General features: G+C 46.6%; 1 protein-coding gene across 4 annotated transcripts in view; it reads left to right on the forward strand.

Moving 5' to 3' along the window:
* Ubac2 (UBA domain containing 2) overlaps positions 1-9,138 on the forward strand; it is a 184,705-nt gene that overhangs the window by 94,105 nt on the left and 81,462 nt on the right. The gene's annotated exons all lie outside the window — the stretch shown is intronic.

Here is a 9,138-nt window from a genome sequence, read left to right on the forward strand (position 1 = left end):
CCAAATCTCCTCCACCTCTCCCAAGTTTATTTCTAATTGAGGTCTTGCCTTTGTCTTGCCCCTTGAGAAGATCCCTGTAACATTCTCCCACTGGTCCTAACAGCTCACTTGGAGTGAGGCTCCTTAGGGAGCCACAGCCAGCCTTTTGTCTAAGGACTGAGTGGCCCTGCTCAGCCCTCCTCTCTCCTGTCATTTCAGCCTCTCTGCCCGTGCTCTGATCACTGCTTCCTCTCTCCCTCTGCCAGGCAAATGTGAACCTCACAAACAAGGCTAATGTGAGTCTCCTTGATCTGCGCTCTGTGACACTCGCCCCACCCTAAGGGGACATCCCTTCCTGTGTGCTCTCGGAGCATGCTGGGATTTGAATGACAGACCTAGGTGACCACTGTCAGAGGAATCTCACTGACTCATCTTGGTCCCTCGGCATGGAACAGTGAGGATATCCTTTAATAAATACCAGAACATGGCAGCTGTTACCGAAATCCCCACCTGCCACACACCAGTTGCATCACTGATTCTTTGCAGGAGTCATTGATGTCTGTTTCTCCTCCCGTTCTTTTTCTTCTCTACTTTCCTTTAGTAAATTGCCTGAGAGATACCTCATATGAAAAGAATAAAGGGAATGAATTTCAGATTCCTGGGGGGGTGTAGCTCAGGAGTAGAGTGCACACAAGTTCTTGGGTTCACATGAAAAGAAAATTGGGGTTGGTGGTAGCTTCAAAAGATTGAAATAGTTTTGTTTGTTTTTTGAAACATCATTTGAAGGTTCTTACCTAGAAGCACAGAGTCCACTCATTTGCATTTTCTCAGAATATCTTTCTCACCAAAAAAGTTCTCAAACTTTTGCTTTAATTCAGAGTTTGGGTGCCTGGTGCCATGTATCTGACACTTGGCTTTGAGTCCCCACAACTGTCCTGACACTTGGCATGTACCGAGCCATCCTTAGAGTAACCCTGGGAGGTGGGGCTTCATCGGAGAAACAGGCTCAGCACCGCTTTTTCCTAAGCTGGTTGTTAGAAGCCGCACAGCAGTAGAAGGCAGGGAAGGCAGAAGTAGCATGTCTTGCTTGTGCATTTACAGTGAAGAGCCCTTGTAGAAGGAAAGCGACAGTTGGCTTAGGAGGTTAACGGTGCCTTCAGAATCACGGTGCTGTGCAGAGCTACTCACTCTTGGGGCCTTGGTTTATGTAGTAGGAGACTTAAGCTTTAAACACTTCAGGGATTTCAGTGGCCAGAGTGCCTTGCCTGAGTCTCTAATGTATCTATCATACCCTGCTTGAAAAGACTCTGTGAGCTGTCACCAGAAGGTTGTGTGAGCCGTGATTTCCTGTTCCAACATGAAGGGCATTGACATAGTTAAATTAAACTAGAGTTGCCTCAGCATTGGCATTTCTGACATCGTGGCTTCACTTTTTCTCTCTGTGTGTGGTGTTTTGTTTTTTTAATCGTTAAACTCTCATTGTATAGTTTAGGCTAGCCTGGAGTTTGATTTATAACTCGGGCTGACAGAACTCACAATTCCTCCTGCCTCAACCCCAATACTAGCCTTACAGTCATATGTTGTTACGCCCGGCCTTGACCACATGGTCCTTTGCTGTGGGGTACTTTCCTGTTCACCTCAGATGTTTCCAGGTATCACCGAATGACACTGGAGGGTACTGCTCAGTGGTAGGTTGTTGCCTGTGTGCTGTGAAGTAGATAGAACCTTGGAAAGAGTTGGCCTCCACCCCAGAGAGGCTCATGACCAGTGGAGCTTGTTGAGGCCCCTGAGCAGGTAGGGTATTTCTAGTAGTTGACTGAAATAGCCTTGGTGGAGACTGTTAGTAAAGCTTGTGTCAAAGAAGTTTAACATCTGTTTTCGTTTCTGCTTTTTAAGTGCTTTGCTGCTCAATTCCTTTATTTCAGCTGCCTTCCTCTTGGACTTAAAATATTTGAGTATGTCACAATTTCCAGCCCGATAGGAAACAGGCTTTGTTCAAACAGAAATAAAAGTGTGAAGAACTTCCAGGATTGTATGACAGGAAATGTAAGGCTGGTCAAGTCAGACTCAGGTGACGGTGGAGTCTGTCACTGAGCAGTGGGGGATGAGGAGTCGAGTCAAGATTCACTTCCTGCTCTTGTTTATCGCGGGACAGTTGCACCTTACGAAAGATTGCAGATTCAGATGATTGTATCGTTCTAAGAAAAAAATTTCAAAATCCTAACCACGTCTTGGTAACCATAGCAAGATACATAACACACAAAAATAATCTCATACCTATTTTAGGATTGAATTGAATTTTTGTGTATGTTACATGTGGAGTTCTGAAATCCTTGTTATCTGAGGTCAGAAGAGGAAAAACCTAGAGCGGTTCTGAGGGCCAGGCATGGGGCAGGCCTGCTTGGGCTGTTCATTAAGTCACACTGCATCTGATTCAGCAGAACACCCTAGATAGCACAGAGCTGGAGTCAGCGCAAGATACTCCTCTTGCTCCAATCGCACCATGCATATCATGTTTAATACCAAGTTGTGACAGAAGCTGAGGGTCTGAGGGTGGCTTGTTCTGTCTTCTGTGGCTGATACACTATACACTTAAATGTCTGTTGTTTAAAGAAATAACCAGACCAAGGGTCAGTTTGTTGAACGACAACATGGAGAATCTGTGTGGAGTAACATTATAGAATGAATATTAAGATAATTTTATTTGAGGAAAATTTTTGGTAGAATTTATTCTTTCTCTTAAGATTTTAAAGTTTTATTTTTATTTGGTGGCGAGGTACTGTGATGGGGATCAAACGGGCTTTGTGCTTGTTAGGTAAACTAAAAAAAATCTGCATGTATGTATGTAAGTCCACATGTGTGTGATTCAGGCATGTGCAAGTAGAGGTCAGTGGATAGCCTCAGTCTTGTTCCTGAGGCATGGTCCACCTTTCCCACGTGTCCCTTGAGTTCAGCCTGAGCTGCAGAACCAATACAAGAAATCCGCTCTTTGCTGGTGCAGTTCACTAGGCCCAGCGGGTGGCGTAGGCGCTTCTGGTGTGTTGTTTCAGGAGACCATTCCTGGAGGCACACCTGGATCTCTGCTTGGAGTCCTTTCAGCAACTTCATAAAAGCCCAGTTCTGGGTACTGAGTCTTTTTCTATACAAAGTAGTCTGACTGGTGTCTGTTCTCTATAACTGAACCATGGTTGACAGACTGGCCATCCAAAGAATATCATTGTATTTTACTTCAGTTATATATGTGCAGAGCAGTGTGCCAAGATCTGAAATGTGTGTGTGTGTGTGTGTGTGTGTGTGTGTGTGTGTGTGTGTGTGTGTGTCTGTCTGTCTGTCTGTCTGTCGGGGAGGAGACGGTTCACATGATTTTCCTGTGGATTTCTGGTGTAACCTGTCTTGTTGATGCCTTTGTCCCCACCATCTACCTCTTAGTTAGGACTTTGTGAAGATCTGTTGAGTCTCCCCTCACCTGTGACCTTAGAGTGAGTGGGGCCACCGTGTACTCTTCCTCACGTGACTGTGTTGCTGCGGTTCAGTGACCTCTCTCTCCCCCTTCCCTGCTTGCTTCCCCCTCTCCCCTGTCTCCATTTTCAACTGTCCCTGAGTTTCAGCTTCCATTCTTGCTGTAACAAAACTGTGGTAAAGTGTTAGAGACTATACTTAGCCGAGTTTAGGATTTTATACAGAAAACATCAGACACAGAGAGAAGAGCACCTCACTGTCTTGTGCAGTGTGCAGCTTCTGATGATCTGATATACCTGATGAGAGTTGTCTCCTTTTTCTCCTGTTTGCTCCCTGAGTTCTGCATGCCGAGGCCTGCTGTGTCCTTTAACCGTGTGTCTGCGTCAGATTTACCAGTCTGGGCCTCTCTGGACATCAAGTGCACAGGGACAGGGGTAGTCCTGTCCTGTGTTTCAGAGGAATCTGGGAGAGGCTAAGGACTGCTTCAGTTTCTTGTCACAGTTAGGTGGTGGACTTAACTGAGTCTTCTTTTCACAGCTGTGCTTTAGACAAAGCAGTTAATTCCACTCCATGGCCGTCTAGACTTTATCCACCGAGGGAACGAAATGGGCAGCACATGTCTTATGTCAGCGCATGATGATAGAGCTTTCTTCTGTCTCTTAACGGGCAGCAGGGACTGGGGGGCAGGTTGTGGAGCTGTTCTCACAAACGCATGAGAATGTGACTTTTAGAAGAAGGTTCTAGGCTTTTGTAGTCTCTGCAGTTTCGTTTTGATAGACTTCTCTTTCTCTCTCTCTCACAACCTGCATGGGAAAAGTCATTCTTACAAGTACAGAAGCCAGAAATAAATCTCACACTCTGAGAAAACGGAAAAATAAAAAGCCAATCAAAACATACGTGAGTTTTTGTTTTGAATTGATTGTAGTAGTTCCCACGTGGGACAGAAAGTAATGTGGCTGCAGCCCCAGAGTGGCTTGCAGGTTGCTTTCGTAACAAGACTTTGAGATGATGTCACTAACAAGAAAAGGCCAGGACATCTAGAAAGCATCGTCAATGAGAAGCACACATGTGTGCCAGTGAGAGAGGCGCTTCAGAGTCCTGGGGAAAATAAACAGTTGGATCCGAACTAAACTGTGCTTTGTGTTTCCTGTTATGTTGTCCTCACTTCCTGACAGCTCCTGTCTGCACTGATTCGCTGAGTTCAGAGTTGTGCTATCAGAAGTAAATCCGTGTAGACAGCCATGTCACCTGTCCTGTGTGGACGGAAGTGCGAGAGCTGCCGCTGTCTTCTTACGTTGTCAGCAGAAAGTGAAAAGGACTCGGGGTTGCCATTCTGGCTTTAATCTGCTGTATTTGACATGGTTATTAGTTCAGTGCAAAGCATGTTTGAGTCACCTGTTGCCGCCTAAGGCGTTATGAAACCTCACGTCCACCAAGCTTTGATAATGCAAAGCTTATAGCTGCAGTATGATGACCTGTGGTCAGCATGGCTTTTGAGCATTGTCTGTGTTCGGTGGGCTATGCTCAGAACCTCCCAGAACAGAGATCAGCAAAGACCAGTGTCTTAGCCCCAGTAAGTCTAATGTTTTAGCTGAAGGTTACGAGAATGAACTAATAATTGTTCATAGGCTAGGCAGTGATGGCTGGACAAACTTACACATTAGCCATCTCTTGTTCACTGACAAGAAAACTGAAGTCTGAAAAGGCTCAATACTGGACAGAATTGGAAAGGTCTGGCTAGTGGCCAGCCAGACCCGAAGCTTTAGGTCTTCAGGCCAGCACAGTGTTTTCTTTGTTTTAAATTATTGTACATCAAGTCCCAACTATGTGACATAGGCTGTAAAAGTTAAAGTACCTTAAAGAAAGGGAGATGGGTGATTTGGAGCAATCAAACAAGGAAAAGTTATGATTTGGATGTAAGAGTTAAACGGAGTGGAGGAAGCAGAATAATAAATGCAGCCAGTGAGAATCAAGGTGTGCTCTCTCTGCACCGAGACAGACGCTGCCTGATTGATGCAGAAGGTCCACCTGAGCAGTGGAGGGACATTAGTTTGGAAGGACTTGAGAATGTGGGAGAGGAACTCGGACTTTGGTGTGACGGGGAACTTTTCATCTGTCTTGGAGCTTGGAATTAATGACCCTGTGGGAGGGAGACTAAGGGGAGAGCATGTTTGTGCACCAGAACCTGATAGTGACCACACATTGCTTCCTTTATATGTTGGTGTTTTTTCCTCCTGAATCAATCATACCAGGCTGGCTTGTGTTGTAGTAACAAACACACCTGGAATCGCAGGGCTTAAGTGCACACGTGGACTTCTTGTGTCTGTACAGCACACGTAGATGGGGCCCAAGTGGGAGTTCTGTCCTACTCAGAGAGCTCTCTGTGGCAAGGTAGAAAGGTTAGAAGAACATGCCTCGCTCTTCTCTCACACAGAAACCCACAAGTGGCGTGCCACTTTCCCCCAGCTCCTGGGCCAGTAGTAGTCACACACACCACAGGGCACAGATGCAGGGCTCTCTGAGGGACATGTGCTTCTGTTTGTGTGTGGAGAAAGTGTAGTGATTAAGAGTGACGACCCAGAGCTCAGAGCCTGCTCCCTCCTGACTGAGGCTTTGGGCACGTTCCCCACTTCCTCGGGCAGGTTAGTTTTGTAGTGGGGAGGCCAGGGGCGTTCAGTATGTTGAGCCTTAGGGTGTGGCTCAGTGGTAGAGCACTCACCTAACATGCTTGAGGTCCTAGTTTCTGTCCGAGCGCCCCTCACACTCCAGTCCTCACAGCGAGTGTGGAGCTTGAAGGAGCGAAGTGCTTAGAGCAGTGTGCTGTGCAGTAGGTGGTGGCCAGGCGGCTGTCAGTGGAGGCAGCTGGTTCTGGGTGGCGTCCTGAAGAAATCTAGTTTCTGGATCTAGCTGAGAGGTTCAGCTAGAAGAGGCAGCAGTAATACAGGCGTGCAGCAGCCAGCTTCTGGGCTTGGGTGTGATGTGGGACTGTGAGAGATGAGCAGGAGCCAAAGAGGAGAAAACTCAAGCAGGGATTTCTCCACCACGGAACTCTCATGGATAGAGGAGGGCAATTGGGTGTAGGTGATCAAGACAGGTAAGGTGGGGTTTGCAGAGAAACTACAGGCTGTCCTGGCAAATGGACTGAGGTTCAGATATGGTGATGGAGGAACGTCCTTAGCACTGAAAGCCACAGGAAGTGGAAGCCTGGGGCCTACCGAGAGAAGGGACTGGAGTGGTTCCTGGTGAGCATGTGCAGTAGGAGGCGGTATGGATTGTTTCAAGCCAGGCTGCTGTACAGAGACGTAAGGTTGAGCCTAAATCCTGGCTCCATCCTCCATGTGCCTTTGGTGTCTGGTCTCCTCGTCCACATAGTGGGGAGCATACATACATACATACATGTATACATACATACATACATATGTACATACATACATAGAAGCTACATAGGTGTGATCACGTGCTTGGGAACATGGTGTGTGATAGGTAGATGATGAAAACTATTCCTCCTTAGTCTGTTAAGGTTTAAAATGAGTGGGTATGGGGTTTCAGTCTTTCCTGAGTTTGCTGTGCATCGCCATTGCTGCAGATCTAGCAAATACTCATGTAATCCTCTGGTTCAGAAGGCTGGGCCTTGTCATCCCTCCTCAGTCCTCATTTGTGTGCCTTTCGTTTCTCATTCTTCACCTGAATATTTAATGAACAGATGTTTTTAGCTTTTTGGAGAATAACAAATTACAGCAGGCTGAGAAGTTACTAAAATAGGTCATTTCAGCTAAGTTAAGATGGGTGTGTCCCTTTTAAAAACTACATGCTGCCTTTCCTGGTGTTGGGACTGTTGATCTTGCCTCTTGAAATAGTGGGTCATGTCCAAGCAGGCCATGCTCCTGTCTCTAGTTTTGTTGTTGATTTGTTGGTTAATGAGCTCTGCTTCTTCACACGTCTAGTTTAACCTGGAGGGTCTTCTCGTACATGTATTTGTCTATCATTGGCCATTTGTGTATTTTCATTTCATCGAGAAATCAAGTACTCGGGCTCTCGCTGGGGCAGGACAGTATTAGTATAGCCGTTCAGCTGAGCGAATGTGTGAAACCTTTCTTTGGGCCTCACTCTGCCAGGTTTGTTGCACACAAAGCCCCAGGCCGCAGGCGGCACCCAGCCCCGACTTTAGAACCCCCCGGAGTTGAGCGGTTTGCCCCTCGGGAGGGTTCTGTAGTCCGATGGTGTAGCGTGGCAGTGAAGCCTCGCTCACCTTTGTTTACGTCTGCTCGATCATCGCCTGCATGGCTGGAAGTTAAGGCCACCCTCCCAGTCCTGCCTCTGATGGGCCAGTTGCTTTTTCTGGAATTCGTGTGAACAATTCTGTCTGGTCATACTGTTCACAGAATTGTGGAAATCAGTTCTGTATGGATAAAGATGATTTACTTTGGAAAATTTTGAGCTCTTCAAAATATAGCCAGTGCTGTTTCTGTCCGGTGCTTACTGTTCTGAACTGTCACTGAGGAGTCAGCACATTTAACTTTTCTTTTTTAAATAGGTAAGTTTATTTACTTGTGTATGTGTATGGGTGTTTTACCTGTATGTGTGTCTGCGCACTTTGTACCTGCCTGGTGCCCCAGGGGTCCAGAAGAGGATGCCAGATTCTCTGGGACTGGAGTTAAAGATGGTTGTAAGCCGCCCTGTGTGTGTGCTGGGAATTGAACCTGGGTCCTCTGGAGTGCAGCCAGTGCTCTTAACCACTCATTCACCTCTCTAGCCCCACATTTAACAGTTCTTCAGCTGAATAGCTTTGGGAATTTTTAAATTAACGGAATGATCTTTTTAGAAATAAAAATGAGGTCACCGAAGAGGAATGAGATCATGCAGATGGTTGCCCACTGTCCTTTATGAGTTTGTAGCCTCCTCTTGTTAGGTGACTGCTCAAGGTTGTCTGTTCACGCAGCAAATGCTCATTGTGATGATCAGGTGCGTCACAGAATACAGAAGTTATTCAGCACTGCCCTTTCACACCGAGTTTACGGGCCGCTAAAATGCTAGGAAGGAATGTAGGGCTTACTGAAGCACAGGTGAGGAGCACACACCCCGTCATGTGTGAACAGCTGCCCCATGATTGAAGTGAGCACTGACCACTTTCGAATGGGGAGCTGATAGCCCTTTTGACGGGACCCATAGACCTAAGAACACTTAATACTGAAGAAATGCTTCCTGGTCACCATTTTGCCAGTCTGCTGTAGGTGACATGGTGGAGTCACTTCTCTGTGGTGAGATGGAGGGAGAAGGTGGAGACTGTTACACTCACGTAAACTGTCACGACATATACTTTCTGCAGGGTGGCAGGACTGGCCTGATTAGCACCCTGGCTCGTGTGTGATGATCAGTGTGGTCAGAGAACAAGCTTGCCTGAGGGCTGGGAAAGGAAGCAGGTTGTCTGGTGTGCTAGTGTTTCCAGAGCTCTGGCTTAGCTTTCACCACTGCTCTTCCCACCCTCCCTTGGGAAGTCCGTAGATGGGGTGCACAAAGGAATCAAGATCCAGACTTCCACCTGCCTCTCTCAGACCAGCCATTTGTTGTTAGTGGCTTTAAGACCAGATGGCTCCATGAAATCAATATAATTTGGATCTTAACTGTACTCAATATAGTTATAGTAGTGATGATTAATATTTATTTTCTAAGCTGGGTGTGGTAGCAACACCTGTAATCTCA

Source organism: Peromyscus maniculatus, chromosome 9 (assembly GCF_049852395.1).
Source record: "Peromyscus maniculatus bairdii isolate BWxNUB_F1_BW_parent chromosome 9, HU_Pman_BW_mat_3.1, whole genome shotgun sequence".
NCBI classification, from domain to species: Eukaryota; Metazoa; Chordata; class Mammalia; order Rodentia; family Cricetidae; genus Peromyscus; species Peromyscus maniculatus.